Source organism: Natrix helvetica, assembly GCF_964273705.1.
Source record: "Natrix helvetica genome assembly, chromosome: 1".
Classification (NCBI taxonomy): domain Eukaryota; kingdom Metazoa; phylum Chordata; class Lepidosauria; order Squamata; family Natricidae; genus Natrix; species Natrix helvetica.
This window is the reverse complement of record NC_138548.1, coordinates 327546952-327563852: the sequence shown is the minus strand read 5'-3', so window position 1 is coordinate 327563852 and position 16901 is coordinate 327546952. Positions and strand designations below refer to the sequence as shown.

At 36.2% G+C, this 16901-nt stretch overlaps 1 long non-coding RNA gene across 1 annotated transcript; it reads left to right on the top strand.

The window, feature by feature from the left end:
- The first annotated feature begins 756 nt into the window (after positions 1-756).
- Positions 757-14664, top strand: LOC309384419. Its single transcript, XR_014174053.1, has 4 exons — positions 757-1024; positions 7134-7153; positions 7285-7336; positions 12716-14664. It is a non-coding gene; the product is annotated as an uncharacterized lncRNA (long non-coding RNA).
- Positions 14665-16901: the final 2237 nt, after the last annotated feature.

The following is a 16901-nucleotide window of genomic DNA, read 5'->3' as shown; positions in this document are numbered from 1 at the left end:
AAAAGGGGAGAGCAGCAGCAGTAATCAGGCAAAGGCAAGGCAATCCAGCGGCAGCAGGGAAGGAGGGAGGGAGGAGGAGGAGGGAGGGAAGGCGATCCTCTTCGCCCGCTTGGACCCCCCGCCGCCGTCCTGGCTGCCCGCGGCGGTGCTCCAAGCGCCTCGAGCGTCGCCGCCGCGGGAGCGTGGGGCTTTTTTTTCGCGGAAAAAACACGCTTTTGGGGAAGAAGGGTGAGGAAAAATAACACCCCGCGGAGGGAGATTTTGTTATTTTTTGCTGTTATGAGTCCCTGACGTCACATCCACCTGCTGGGTAAACAAGGCTCAGTGCAAAAAAAAAAAAGAAGAAGAGGGGGGGAGATGCATCGCGTTTGCAAAAAAAGAAGAAGGGGGAAAGGGGAGGAGGAGGCGGCAGAGGGAACGGAGCGCGGCAAAGATGTGTTGGAGCCGGCGGGGAGGAGGAGATCTGCCGGTGGGAGAATCGCAGAGATGGGGAGAAAAGGGAGCCTGGGTAGAAAAGCCAAGAAAACTAGACCGGGGGAGGGAGGGCGCAAGAAGAAGAAGGCAGCCCGGAGAAAACAGAGGGGTCGCGGGGGGGGGGGGGGGAATGGGTGAGATTTTGAGAGGTGAGTCGATTTCAATTAGGTAATCTTAGGCTCGCTTTTGTTGGATCCTTTCGAGATCGCCAGAAAAAAGGAATCCGAGGTCCTCTCCCCCCCCCCGCCCAAACAAACAAACAAACAAACAAAACACGGAGGCGCGTGAAAGGGAAGGAATTCAAAAGTGCAAATGCTGCGCGAGCCGATTTCCTCTTCTCCCCCTCTGCTTTCTCTCTGGCGGCGTGCGCTCTCTCCCCTTTTCTCCCCCCACACTTGCCCCTTGCACTTTACCCAATGAAAAGAGGAGAGTTCGGGAGGTGAAAGTTCACTAGAAGGACAAACGCATGTGTGCAAAGAAACAAGACACGTCCACCATCTCTCAAGGCTCGCCTGCCCGCCTTAACCCTTGTGCCGCGTTTGTTCTGGAGGTGAGGAAAGTCTCTTCGATTGGAAGGAATCTCGGCGTTCAACCCACGAGCTTGCTTTGAAAGAAAGGCTCCCCCAGAGAACAGAAGAACAAAACTTCCTGCTGGTTTTTTTTTGGGGGGGGGGGGTTTGAAGAGTGGTGGAGAAAGCGGCTGGGTATTGATATGCCTCCCCTGCTTTCTCCCTAGAAAGTTGACCACAGGTTAGCATGTCAGAGTGTGATTTTTTTAACCTCAGTTACCTGCTTCTGTATCCATCCTGAAATAAAAGTTTGGAGTGCAAGAATACTCCAGAAAAAGTTTGTTTTCTTTTTTCATAAGATTGGTTTCCATCTGGAGGAGATAAAAGGGAAGAAACTTTTTCTTTGCATTTTTCAAACATCAATTCTCTCCACAAATTTGCTGAACTTAACTCTTCCAGAAAGAACCCCTAAAAGGCGGAGGGGGTTATTTCTACACATTTGTTCCTGCTTAGATGAGCTGGATAAAGAGTCACTTCTAGGAACAGACAAGATAGGCATTTTGCAAACACTCTGAATTCAATGTGGTTCCTATCAATTGTAGCACTGAGGCCTTTATTCTCCTAACTTAGCCTATTGGCAATCTTTTACAGGCTGAGAAAATGCAATTTCAATATTTGTTCTAATATATATGAGTAATCAGCTCTTCAAAGCCATTTCTGAAAGTATCCAAGCTAGTCCTGCAATACAGAATCATAGTTCATTATATTTATAGATAAGTAAATCAGGGAACAGAAAAGGTTATGTTACCTGTGTCAGGTTCACACAATAAGTCAGTGGTAAAGCTGTGAGTAATATTCAAAGCTGCTTCCGTTTCTCAGACCTGTGGTTTAACCACTAAACAATGCACTATACTTGACATGCATAATCTAAGGACTTATTCGCTCATTTTATACTATTTGTAAGTAAGGGGTCTGAATGGATCCCTAATAAAGCACTTTCATAGCCTCAATAGTCTATTCTTCACCTATCTTATAGGAGTTTTATAAATATTCATGCACATTTTAACCCATGACAGGTAAGTATTAGAGTGAAATACTTGTTCTAGTATATGCAAGTTTTTAAAAGGCCTACATCTTAACTTTGCACATATAAACCTTTCATACACAATTATTTTTGCCTAGTCCTTGGTTTTGCATATGTGACTGTTAATTATATGCCCATTTGCCTATCATGTATGGAAAGGGATTCCAGTAACCAAAATACTTGTCTTACATTTTAAACCAATTTAATTATTTATTTTTTCCTGGTTTTAAAATTTCCACTGGGAATTTACAGGATTTAAGCATTTCCACAAATGTTTAATTTTGAATGAACATTGAACAATGAATAGAAGGCAGAACTTTGAACTTAGTAAATGTGTGTATAAGACTAACCAGTTATAAATACATAGCTTTGCAAACGATCCCAATCTAACTATATTATTAGCAATATTAGAATAATAGTCTACTTGAGAAAATACAATTTTAAAATAAATTAAGCATATTTCAAATTAAACTAGGTATCTTTATCTTTTTGGAAAATGATTTAGTATTTGGGTTAGAATAAATTCTGGTCTTGTATTCCACTTCAATCTTAATTTTTTGTAAATTCTCATGTATTTTTGGATTCCATATATAATACATGTTGATTCTAATACACTTTGATTACATTTCTCATTGATCTGCATGAAAGAAGACAGAAACCACCTGTACTGATCTTGGAAAATGCCTCATTCTCTAGAAAATATTTGTTTGCTTTCTTGTTTATTTAATTTATATGCTGCCTGTCTTGCCAAAGGCAACTCTTATAGGGACTGGGAACTATATAGGACCCAAACGTCCTCCATATCTCAATATTTATTTCTTGATTAACCCTTGGGCCATATCAAAGTGCAGAGTTCCAGAAACAAAATTACTAAAATTTGATAAAAGCAATTTAAAATGGAATTGGATAAAATACAAATGTCCTACATATAAAATTTTCAGTATTAATTCTTAAACTGGAAAAATTTTAGTGGATCCGCGTATGTCTCTAAATTAGGCCTTTGGTTCAATTGTGTAGTGGCCTAACTAATTATTGAAAGGATGGGATAATGAAACAAGTACATATAGGCTTTCCTGAATGCAATAGACATTTTTCAGTTCTATTACTACTAAGTTCCATGTTTCTTTTTTATGATGTCAAATGGGATAAATAGACATGTTTATTTCTTACATTGATTAATACACTATATATAAGAAATGGAATTTAGATTTGCACTGTAAAGCACACTACAATTTTACATTTGTCTTACAACAACAAAGGTTACCTCTTAAAATTTGATGGCATTTCCAGATCATATTAATAGCTATCAGAATGCTTTATTAGTTGAATGATGCATATATGTCACATGAGAGTCTTTCTAACACTAAAATGCAGCGATTCTATGCACCAGATTATCGTGCTGTTTAAATCATTTTTCTGCTTTGATTAATATAATCAAATATAGATATACTATTAGACCTCTGTAAATTTCATAGATTAAAGAATTTATCTATGAACTGAAAAATAAATACTTTGCATTTTCATTCCAAAATGCTCAGATTAGTTTTAATACTAGGATGAGAGTTGTAAAAGGAATTGATTCAAAATATACATGTCCAATGGATTACAGTTAAAACAAACAGTTTATATTGAGTCTGAAAGGATACTATAGAATTTAAATATTGTTTTAGTCATTTCAGTTATGAGGTTTTTGTTATTGTTGAAAGCAAAAGTTTTTTGGAAAAAATATTGTCACAGTAATTTTGCCTTGTATAAGGAAAATTAATGGATATAAGGATGCTAAAAGTTTCCATCAATCTCCCTGTTTCATAGTCATTTTTAATTTAATTTTTAAAATTTCATTGCTTCATTTTTTAATATTATAGATATATACATTGAAAAATAAGTCCACATGAATTCAAATGCATTTATTGATAAATCAGTTTAGTAGTGCAAATTTGATAGTAGAATATTTGTATTTTGGAATAAGAAATACCATAAAATAATACGTCTTTTTTATGTTGCAATATGAGGTGTTACATTCCATTATCTGTTCAACCAAAATGATGAAGGTTTGCATGTCCATTTGGTAGATATTAATGGGGATCTTAACTGCAGCTTAACATATTGTTCATTTTCAACACTATCACGTTGCACTCATATAGAGCACATTTTAATTTCTTGATCAGTAATCAAATGGAAGTTTCTTTTGGCAAATTAAAACAGGAAAGATTTCTGTGTAGAAGAAAGGATATGGGAATATGACGCCACCTTTTGGTGATATAAATAAATACTGCAGATTTGAATTCTTAAGAAAGACTCCTGATACACTTTTTATAGAATAAGTGCAAAGTTTTCACGCCTCCTGTAATTCATTACATTTTAAATAAATAAGAGGAAAATCATTAAAAATAAATATTTGTATGGCAACAGATAATTTAGCTGTACTTAAAGAATAATCTCTAATCTTGATGGATGTGTTCTAGAAAATTGTGCACTCCATTATATATAGTACTACAGATTTTGAAAATGCAATTAAAACCAAAAACTTTTCTTTTGGAATTGATGGATAAGTAGCTGGAAAAAAATATGGAACTGTGTTTCTATATATGATGACTCTAGCAAGGCTGGGCCCAAAGGTGAAAGAGTTAACTTTATCCATAATGGAGGAATGGGTAGTGAAGATGATGGAAATTTGCTGGAATGGCCAAATAGACCACTTTAATTAGAGATAGAACATTTCCTAAATTTAAGGGTGATTAGAAACCTCTTAATGATTTTCTGCAGGAAACAAAACAAAATAATGTCATGTGGGTTTGATGATTCAAAGAAAAATAATAGATTTTAGAGAAAATACAAAGAATGCTGTTGCTTTTTTATATTTATACTTACAACTGCTGTAAAAGAAAATCAAAAGTCACTTCTTCGTATTTTTTCTTTGATTTCTGCATTTTTGTCTTTGCTTTTTTCTTTTTCATTTTTCTGATCTTTTCATTCTAAATCTTTTATTTTTTTTATTCTGTGTTAAAATTTTTGATAAAATTTATTTTAAAAAAGAATAATCTGTAATTATATTTAGAAAGCTATACCATAATATGAATAGACAAAATTGGCTAGACTGTCAGAAAAAAAGACCAATATAACAATAAACTTCATGTTATAGCTCATCTACCTGAAATAAAATGAATTAGTTGTAAATACATGAGATTTAGGATGGAGGTGGAGACATTTGTCAATCTGTTTTAATTTTCTCTTTGCCTTTTTCCCAGCCTTTTATTCCTACTGGAAGAAAAGGCATGAAGAATAAAAGCAAAAGGCTTAAAAATAATTACGATAGGTAAGAGATGTTAGGATTGCTCAATCTTTTTGGGGGGGGGGGGGGGAAACAGGCAGGCATTCTGAAAGCACTTGAATAAACATGTGTTTATGATTAAAAAGATGGGCTGCCTTGTTTTTGCTGTGCTGATTTAAGCCAGTCTGCCAGCTCTATAAAATGTGATTAATTCCTCTGACAATAACAGCAGTGGGATTTATTCCTTACCTCCTATGCAATTGTTAATTGCTCTTGAATTGTTTACTGCTGTAGTTGTTTTACAAGTGCAAAGACAAACAGAGAGAAACTCCTTCCCCTTTCAAACCTTAAATCCCAGGTGTGATTGAATGCTTGGCAGATTTTGGTAAGGGTGTACACAGGTTATGACTACAGCTTGTTAGTTTAAAAAAATGGAGGTGATGACGCCTCTATAATTATAGGTGTTGCAGTTTTAAAGTCAGAATGTTTTTCCAGCCATTGCTCGCCCCACCCCCTGTATCCTATGAGCCATGTTTCCTGGAGTCTCAGATTTTAAATGTTTTGTGAGGATCCTTAAAATCAATCAACAAGCCTTTGTCATGAGGAAAACTGGAATTAATTTTGAAGTTGTTTATCCATCATATATACACCATAGTAAAATAATGCTATTGTTTATTAGAAAAAGGCAGTTGTTGTTTTTTGCCAACATGCTTCTGAATGCAGAGCTTTATAGGACTGAAAATAAGAGTTTAAGAGGGAAAGGTTTTTAATTTGTTCATAGCTAGTGCTTTTTTCTGAGCAAGGTATGTAACGCTTGCTCCTGGCAATTTGTCAAATATTCTTTTTGACATTGTAATTTTATTTTTGTTCTGTAATTGAAGCAAGCAATTTTGAATGTGTGGATATAATAATGGTTCATTTAAAAATACAATTAATTGATCTGTCACTTACTGCAAGCCAGTTACTTAATTCATTGATTACCTGGGCAGAATATCTTCTATTTTGAACCTGGATACCTTTTTAGAATTTAACCTGTTGGGTATATGCAGTTACTGTACTAAAATTATATTAAATTTATACTGAAAATGTGTTGCTTAATTTGCAGTTTTGTGGCTTAGTTGATGAAAAAAATGCTATAGCCTGCTATTGTAAAGAATTTCAGACCAGGTATTATTCAGCATATGAGCATGCTAGTTTATTTAAATTATATCAGATTTCTACAGACGTTAGATAGGCATTAAGAAGTTATGGGGCTTATCCAGAATAGTCTGATCTAGAGTATTTCAATTGTAATAACAATGTGAAACTAAAAGTTTTCATGTGCTTTCCCTACCATTCTCATTTGCAAAGACTGGATAATTCTAATATATGCAAAACCATATAATATAATTATTATATGCCATAAATAAAATACATTCACCTCAATGGAAGTTTCTCTTGGAAAAAAATACTGATAGCTTGCATCTTAATCTCACCACTCTCTTTCCTCCCATCTCTTTAATGTCACTCTTCATATGAAGTTGCTCTTCTTGCATTTTGTCTGTAACAAGATATCAGAAAATCTTATCTGTATCTATAGCGTATTTCATTTAATAAAAAGATGAAGCTATTCTTTTTATTTTCTCCAATAATATTGGAAAAACAGAAAAACCAAGTCATCACTGCTGGATTTATCACTGCCTTTGCCTTTCTTTTGAGATGAGAAAAAACTGCAAAAATGAGAAATAAACATTTTATTTGTGCTTCCTTCTTTGACACAGTTCATGCCTTTACATTGCCTCTTTCTTTCTCCCAGTGTCACACAACAATACATAGGTACATTTGCTTCTGTCTTCCTGTTTGTGGTGTCCATTGTGTGCCTCTAATTCTTTTTGGAGACTCTCTGCGTCTGGCTCAAGGAAGAGGGAAAATAATTATAATGAAGTATTTTCTTCTGTTTTTAAAAGATGGATGATGCAATCATGTTTCAAATAGATTTTGAAGAAAGGAAATAATGAGGTAAGACATCTATTCTTTGCCTATGTTATGTCACATAAATTTTAAAAATGGCTTGTTTCAGAAGGACATCAAATAATTTCAATACATCAGAAATAATAGAATTTCATATTCATAATGTCACGTTGAAAAGCCATTTTTAAAATTATTTTAAGGTCTTTTAAATATTTTAAGAACATATTGATCTGACCCAAAGGGTCATTTGTATGTTATGTTTGTATCTGTTGAAGAAAGTAGGAAGTTATTTTTTCTGTAGCTTTTTGCTGTGCTTCCCAATTTTTCTTTCTCCCTGTTCCTTCCCCCTTTTCCCTCTAATTTGGTCTTTCTCTTTTGCTATTTAACATATTTTTAAATTTTGAATGGTTTAATGTTGTTTTATTCTCTATCAATGCATTCTTTTCTTTAAAAACCACTACATGGGTACATTTCCAAAATACCAATACATGTGCAATGCTTACTGATATATTTTTTTCAATGTTAGCTGATTTCAATTTTTTAATTTTAAATCATTACATAATTTGCTGGTAAAATAATGCAAAATATGTGAGGGTTCATTTTCTCTTTTTTTGATGAAATATGATTATTATTATTTTTTTGCTTACTGAGTTAAATCTCAGAAAATTAAAAGTTGATAATATTGAAAAGGGTTCGAGGCAGAGGTGGGTTGCTACCAGTTTGGCCCAGTTCAGACAAACTAGTAGTGGTGGCGGCAGGAGGCTCTGCCTGGACGCTTCTGCGCATACACAAAAGCTTTTGCGAATATGCAGAAGTGTTGTGCATGCCCGAACCGATAGTAGACCGGTTAGCAACCCACCACTCGGGGGGAGATGAATGTGAAAAATTCAGAATCATCACATAACTCTGTTACCACAGACTGCGTATCCCTGGTTTAAATTGCATAAACCCTGCTTGTTGATTTGGGGTTGGGCAGTCAGTAAAGAGCACAAATGAAAAAAGTATATAGGTTAGTGTGCCTGCCTCCCTAAATTCAATCATAGAATTGCTCATAGTATTATTTTGAAATATCCTGTATAGTAGTGTATGAAATAGCATTGTCAAGCGTAAAAGAAGGCATTAAAGGTTGAGAATAGTCCAGGCAGCAATACCTAAATGTGTGCCACAGTTCTTTAAAAAATTCCTTGTACAAGTGGCTGCCTGGGCTCTTGTACATATTTGAGTTAGCAACTGTGTGTAACCAGAAAGTCTACCAGGCAGCAGATTGTAATCACACTCAATTGAACACTATTACATTCTCACTATACAGCTTTCCTGTCAGTGTGAGATTGGGCTGGGGTGAAGTATACATTCTTATTGCCTCTCTACAGCCCTTTTACAAACACCCAAAGGAAATCTTCACAGTAATCCAAAGAGACGCTTTTGTGTGTAATGATATGTGTCTGTGCACTAACATTCTGAATTTTAAAATCATTGAACATAATGGCCATTTTGAAACTTTCATAATATCCAGAAGCAGAATGCCATACACCACAGTGGGCTTCTCTACTCAAGGGGTAGGGGGGGGTATAGATAATAAAGAACTTACTCATATGATTTCATCAATCAAATGCAGCATGTTTTGCCTGGTCTTTTATTATTTTTAATAACCATTCTTTCACTTATTGCACTTGTTTTGTTTTCTGAGCCTGAAGCTGACATTAAAATCAGTCTATACCTGATCAAAACACTAATGTCACCCTAAACAAAATAAAACCACAAGAAAAGCTGCATTTACTTTAATACTTTGACAAACATATTTTAGAATAGAATAGAATCAGTGGCGGATTAAGGCTCACTGGTGCCCTAAGCACTGACAAATCTTGGTGCCTCCCCACCTTTGTACATACTGTACAAATCTTCATATGTTTTTTTTTTCTTTCTCAACTTCATGGTGCCCCTTGGGCCTGGTGCCCTAAGCACATGCTTAGTCTGCTTAATGATTAATACACCACTGCATAGAATTATTTATGGGCCAAGTGTGATTGGACACAAGGAATTTGTCTTTGCATATGCTCTCAGTGAACATATAGAAAAATAAAATACATTCATCAAGAATACAACACTTAGTGATAGTCATAGGTTACTAATAAGCAATCAAATCATACTAGGAAACAAATAAAACAATATAAGTTGTAAAGATACAAGCAACATGGTTATAGTCATAAGTGGGAAGAGATAGGTACTAGGAAGGATGAGTAATACAGTCTTAGTAAATAATTTGACAGTGTTGTGGGAATTAGTTGTTTAGCAGAGTGATGGCATTCAGGGAAAAACTATCCTTGTGTCTATTATTTCTACATATATAGTTTTCTCAAATACTTGCATTCCTAATACAAATTTTCCAATTATACACATACTTAGAAGTAATTTTTAAGTTATATGGATTTTCATTTTGCTTGAAAGCCCTGACGTATTTTTTTTGACATCACTACCTCAAAAAACAATTCTGTTTCTTCAATAAGTTTTCCATAGAAAGTTTTAGTGGTACTTTTCCTTCCTGAATACTATAGTTTTTAAGGTTAACTAACATTCATATGTAACTCTATAACTCACACTAAACTGGAAAATACTTTTTTGTATATTAGTTCATAAAATAAACCATACCTCAGCTTTCCCATATGAATAGATTTTATACAAGGTAATGTTACGAGGAATGTAACTAATGAGAATAATTAAATATCACTGATATAGGATTAATGTCTAGAGCAAATTCTTGCTTAGTGCAAAAACGTTATTTTGTATTTTATTCTTCCACACCATTCTTAGATTTCCTGTAAACATGATCTGCTCAAAAACAACTATCATATAATTTTATTCGTTTGGAGTAAGTTTAAGTATATTGATGGATGGAATTAAATCGAGGAGGAGAGGGAGGCTACTTTATTATCTACCGAATCTTGGAATGTGGGCTTGGATCAATAGCCTTTGTAGTTAAGAATCAAAATTCCTTAGAAGGCTGAGCTAAAGACAAATAGTTACACACTTACAGAATGGCCTGATCCCTTGACCCACACAACTTCTTTGGTGCTTAAAATCCAGCACCCTCTCCTCACTTTCTGGAAAGAATATGATAATAAGCCCCACACTTAATTCCACTGCACCATTTTGCAAAAGGACAGTTGAAGGGATTGTTGCTGAATTTCAATTGTTGCTGAAATACTTTTAGACTCAACATGGAGGTGTATTAATGCTTCAGCTGCTGATTAGACCATGCAAAAAAATTTAAAATAGTATTGGTGCAATGTATTATGGTGGCTTTCTGCCTGTCTTTCAAAATGCAGCATTTCAAACTAGTGCTCTCTGTATTGAAGTATCTAATGTGCATGTTTATTTCCACAGAAAGAGGCAGCAATTGCCCATTTAGTCCATTATTGGTATTGGTAATAACTCCTAGTCTCGTTATCTAATAGATTTTTAATCAAATTATGCAAAACAAATCAGTTATGTTTTTCATGTAAAACAAAGCAGAGCCATATTACTTTGAGAGTGTCTAAGGAAAGTCTAAAGGCAATTTATATAGTCAACTTACGGTGTTGAAAATCTTCGTCCTATGCACAAATAAACTACTACCACCACATGTTAATGTTGGATAAGCAGCGGAAAGAACGATGGTTTACCTAAGGCTGCCTAACAAATTAGTAGCAGTGTTCTAATTTTAATAGTGACTTCCAGATTATCATATATCAATGTTATTTGTGAAATTCAGCATTGCATAAGAGGACATCTCTTGATCTCCATTCTGCTTCAGCTCCTGGGTGTCCCCCAATGCTAACATCTGCTCTAGGAAATTCCTGTTCCCCAGAGGAGATTATTGGGATTTTGGAAAAGAGGAATCCTCGCCTTATCCTGTACATAAAACCACTGATTTTCCCACCCTTCCCACCAATGATGGGAAGAAGCAGATAATACCCTATGTCAGTGATGGCGAACCTATGGCACGTGTGCCACAGGTGGCACGCTGAGCCATTTATCAGGGCACGCGAGGCGCTGCCTTTTCAGCTGACTTCCTGTTTGCTCGGAGGGTTGTTTTGAGCGCTCTGAAGGCGTCAGGGATTGTCCGGTGGCTTCCCTGATGCCTCTGGAGGGCATCCAGGGGGCGGGGGAGGCTGTTTTCGCCCTCCCCAGGCTCCTATAAAGCCTCTGGAGCCTGGGGAGGGCGAAAAAAGCTTGTAAAAATGGAGGGGGAGAGCGCCTGTAGTGCGCGCATGCGCACTGGGGGTCACACATTGCATTATGGGTGCGGCACGCCCACATACAACCCCCCCTGCGCTCCCCCCACTTATGGCACGCGAGCCAAAAAAGGTTTGCCATCGCTGCCCTATGTGGTCAATACCAATTTTTAGTCTATTTATATTCAGTGTTTAGGATTCTAAACCAAGCATGTTAATTGTGGCAGAGAGGTACCAATTTATCTTGGAGCACCAGAGTATATTTGTTATGATAATCTGCTTCCCTATTGGGATAACAGAATGCGAAGTTATTTTGGGATGCTGCTGCTATATAAAAGTTACCACTGATCAAAATATAATCCACTGACAGGTATAACAGAGTTGAGCGGCTCTTACCTATATGAAGATTTAAATTAAAGCAGGATTCAAGTAAACACTTTGCCTTAAACTGCATTAGTATTCACATTCCTTTTTAATTCTATTTAAGCTTTTATTTAACAAACAGAGTGCAAATATAGATGTAAATATATGCTTTACTTCTATCCTATCAGATTAAACGGAGATCTTATTCTCTACTCTTTTCAAGCGGACCACTGAAAGGCAATGAAAAGATAGTCTTACAATTGGTTCTGCAATTTGCAAGGTTAAGATTTTTATTTCTAGCAATAGTCTTAGATTATTTCAGGCATGAAGTGAAAACTAGTTTAATTCTTCATGACTACTCCTGGAATTTCAGAATTTCACTCCTGCTCTCAGCGTGAAGCTTTTTTGCCCACTTAAACAAGTTTCATGGACAAGTTTAGGTGTGAAAGCTGGCTATGTAACTTTGAGCCAGTCACTCTCACTCAGCTCAATCGACTTCACAGGGTTATATTCTGACCCAGCCTTCACAAGTAACAATAAGCTGCTTACTTGCAAGTAAAACAAATCACTTTTCAAAACAGGGCAGGAACACGGATAAACAAAAACCAAATGTAATTAGTCCTTAGCCATTAGTCTGGTCAAGGAATCCCAATTGTTTGCTGTATACTAGAAAACAGTTGTCTGTGACAACCACCCACTCCCAAACCCCTACTATTTCCCAGCCAGGGAGGGGCTGGCTAGTGTCTAAGTCTGCTTTTCCCTGAGAACCGGCTTATTGCTTTCCTTTGTTCTCCTTTCCTCTATGTATACGCGCATCTGGGATGGGCCCCATCTGTTGCTCCTCCTCACTCAGCTCAGGCCCTGAAGACAGCTGCCTCACATGTGGGAGGACGGAAGGCCCCAGCTCTGCCTCTATCTCTGATGCTGTTTCCTTATCAGAGCCTTCCAAAGGCTCCGAAGCTGTCCCAGACTCTCCTTCAACCTCCTCCTTGTCTCGCTCTGCTGGCAGCTGACAGGCTACAACAGGTTGTGGTGGTGGGGGAAAATAGGAGAAGAAGCAATGTTCAGTGCCTTGAGTTATTTACGTAAAAAAAAGATAGGAAAAATCTAGGATCAGGAAAGCATGGGGACAGAAATAATTGTTCCTTCATCTTTTAAAAATTCTTGTCTAGGTTTTATCAATCAATATAGCTGAATTTGATTTGAATATTTATATGGTGCAAATATATTTATTTCTTTTTTTTTTTACACCGAGTACAATTTTTAAAATCCTAATATGAAATATATAAAACCAGCAACCCACATCAGTTCAGATGTTCATTTATTTATTTATTTATGGTTGTGATGATGTAACTATCTGGTTAGCTAAAAACCGGAGAAATGTTACTACAACTAGTATATTATTTAAAAAATTATTTGGTCTTTTTTTCTAAAGACTGGATAAAATGAGATCATAAATTGTGAGTTTCCCCACTCCATGGGCAACCCTATAAGGAGTCAAAGGGAAAGGGATATAAGTTTTTGATTACAAAGGAGAGTCATAATCGAGGAAAATAAATACAGGTGGTCTTCTTTTAGTGATCGCAATTGTCTCAAAGTTGTGATCACATGATTGGGATAGTGCAACAATCATAAATTTGAAAATTGGTTGCAAAGTTTGTTGGATTTTTAGCACCTTCATATAGTGATTGTATGAGGCAGTGATTACACAAGGATTATCTGTACACAATTTTGCTGATAAGGAAGTTTTATCTTGCCATGGTAGTAGAACTGGATTATCCAATAAAACTGAAAGGTGGGGAACTCAGAAGGGGGGGAATCTTCATTGCTGTGACAATCTGTGCAATTTACCACCACAAATGTGTGATAACCATGAACTTGAACATTTAAAGGCAAATTTGCAAATGAAAAGGCTGCTAGTGGCCTCTTTTAATATTATAAGCCATTTGTCTCCAAGAAGAGTATTTGAGGAACATGATCAAAAAGAAATCACTAAATTCATGTCTTCATCATAAGAAAGAATTATTTCCAATATGATTGATCATGAGTTTTTTTTTATATTTCTACTTTTTAATATTTATTTGACTGCTGCAACTTGTGTACTGTGCTGTCTTTCACACATTATTATGAAGGTCTGCAGGTTGCTATTGAGCTAGTATTATACTTTTATTATCCAACGTACTATGTTCGCCATACATTTACATTTAAGCATGTCTTATTTTAGCAGGGAACCCAGTTGTGTCTCTGTAATATAAATACCTAATGTAATTTATTTCAGCAGATACAATTCCTTGAATTTTTAATAGAAAACACTTCTAAGCTATATTTTTCTTCACTAGAGAGGGGAGATGCAGCTTACTGAGGGTGGACTTGCTGGCCAGAAATAGCCTGCACCCTGGTGGTTCCAGCTCACCTCTGTGAGATGGAGTGAGCCCCCGTCATTCGACTTCTAGCTCCTGCCCATCCAGCAGTTTGAAAACATGCAATATTCTGAATAGATAAATGGGTACCACTTTTGTGGAAAAAACCTAACTCAAGTGTGTAGAAGAGTGGAAGCCAGCGGTGGATTTGGCTGGATGCAAGGCGTTGTGAAACGAGGTAAGGCAAGGTGAGACCAGCAGAAGAACCTGGAAGAGCCAGCATCCTGAGTGCCACTAGCTAATTGGTGCAAAGCTAGTTCACCTCCTGCGGTGCACCAAGAATAAGCGCCAAACAGAAGGAACTAGCCATGTAGGCTATCAGGACTGTATGGTGTCTAGCTTATTATATATATTTCCCTGACATTGTATGTCATACGCTAAATAATAAATAATTAAAAACAATACTTTTTATTAATGGAATCAGATTATTTCAGCCTAATGTACTGAGGGGAAATATTTTCCGTGCATCCATTCTACTTTCCATGGTTCAAAATGCAACTGAGATATTATCTAAACCAAGCAGATGAAAGTTTGGAAACAATAATAAATAACTTTGAAGTGTCCAAGAATTATTTGCTGTGAAAGATGATTGAAAATCCTGGAGAAAAGGAGGAGGAATATTATCTAATGCTTAGGTTGTGATGTTCAGTCTTTTATGGTAAGCAGTTTGACACTGAATGGTATCTCATACAAAAATGGTATTAAGTTGTACCAAAATCGCACAAAGCCTTTTGGGAAAAAGAAGAACAAACAGCAGTTGACATCCCATTTTTGAAACTGATATTCCAGCTAAAAAGGGGGAAACTATGCTATATCCACCCACTTAAAAGGCTGTATCCTGTGAGAATGTCTGTGATGGGGGAAAATCTTTAAAGCTGAAAAATACATTAGTTGATATGCGGTGTCCATTAATTATATAAATATCTATAGCAAATAGACATACAAAGATTTATTTCCCTCTTTTTCTGTTTAATAAAACAATAGCAAAAAGAACAAAAACAAGTGGTGCAACAAAAATATACAAATTAAAAATATATGTGAGAGCAGCCCACTGAGACAAACCCGGAGGAAAATGAAGAGGAACATCATGACAAATATTCAACAGGCTAGCTTTACAGTTTTTGCCAGAAAATTTCACCAGCCATCCTGATGGATTTCCATAAATGAATGGGAGATGGGGAGTGGGAAGTAGATATAGAAGGGATATTTGGGGAACGTAACCGGATGGTTCTTTTCTTCGACAGTATTTAATTGAAATGAAAGCAATAACAAAAATAATCGTTTCCTTCTCCTTGGATTCCAGCTGATGGATATTTTAGGGCAATACTGGAAACTCACCCAATGTATGTGCTCCATTTTGGATGTTTATCAGAGTATTATTGCTCATTAATTTTCATAAATGTTTCAGCACCTACTTAGCTTTCACTGTTATGTAGAAAACAGAGCCCAGGAATCCACAATAACAGGAACTCAGATTCTCACCAGAGTTTTGGTTGCAAACGTACAATAACTTTTTTTCTTTCAGAACGTTTTGAGGATATATGCTACTAGGAAAGAGTGGGTAGAAAAGAATCTGCAAATTATAATTGAATTCACTAAAAGCGGATGGCACTGGACTATTGGCCTCCTCTTGAGCATATATAAATACAAATAATGGATGTAGAAAATGTCAAATGTTTATCTCACAACTTATTCATGTTTATTTGTCTCTGGTTTTCAAAAGATCAATGATACAGTGAGAAGAGACCATAGTGATTCACAATGAGCTGCAAAAAGAATCCATAACTTATTTGAGTCAGGACCAAAATACAGGCTCTTTTTAAGGGTTTACAATTAGCCTTGCAGATTAACCCTTCAGCAAGAATTACTCCTCAAAATAGATGATAACCATGCTTATCTTTTCCCAAAAACATTGCTATAGAAAGCCAAATAGGGGGATTTTTAAATAGAAGAGATGGACAATATTGAATAAGAGAGGTTGACCCAAGGTCCGTGACATGAGATTCCACAGGAGTCAATGGTCTTGTAACGTCCCTAGGAAACCAATGGTATGTGGTCAGGTATCAGTAAACTGATGTAATCCACTTGTACATTTCACCCTTGAGGAAACCAAATGAGGCTAAATCACTAGCCTTGTTCTAGTGAATTAAGACTTGGGAGGTTAGATGGGGAGAAGCAGGCTTAAACTCAATCCTGACAAGATCACAATAGTTGATCATGGGGTTTTCAGGTTCTCGTTATTTTCCATATTGCAGCTTGGGAGTCCTATACACTTGATAAAATAACTAAACCTATTACGGAACAGCAAAAATACTTTTTATTGGGTAAGACCCTTGGTCCACTTAACCTCTGATCAGCAATTCCAGATGGAGGTTTTTTTTGAGCTCTAACTCAAGAAAGGCTTGAGAATGAGTTGAGACTTTTACATATAAATATGACATCTGCTACTAAGATATAATTCCTCATTAACAGAAAGTGCTGTAGCATGATCTCTCAAGAGACTATGATTTACAATCATCACTATCTCCAGCCATATAGTTAATAGCCAACATATCTGGAGGATATAAAGTACAGAAAGATGCATTAAATTATGTGATTTGAACAGGTTAACACAATGAA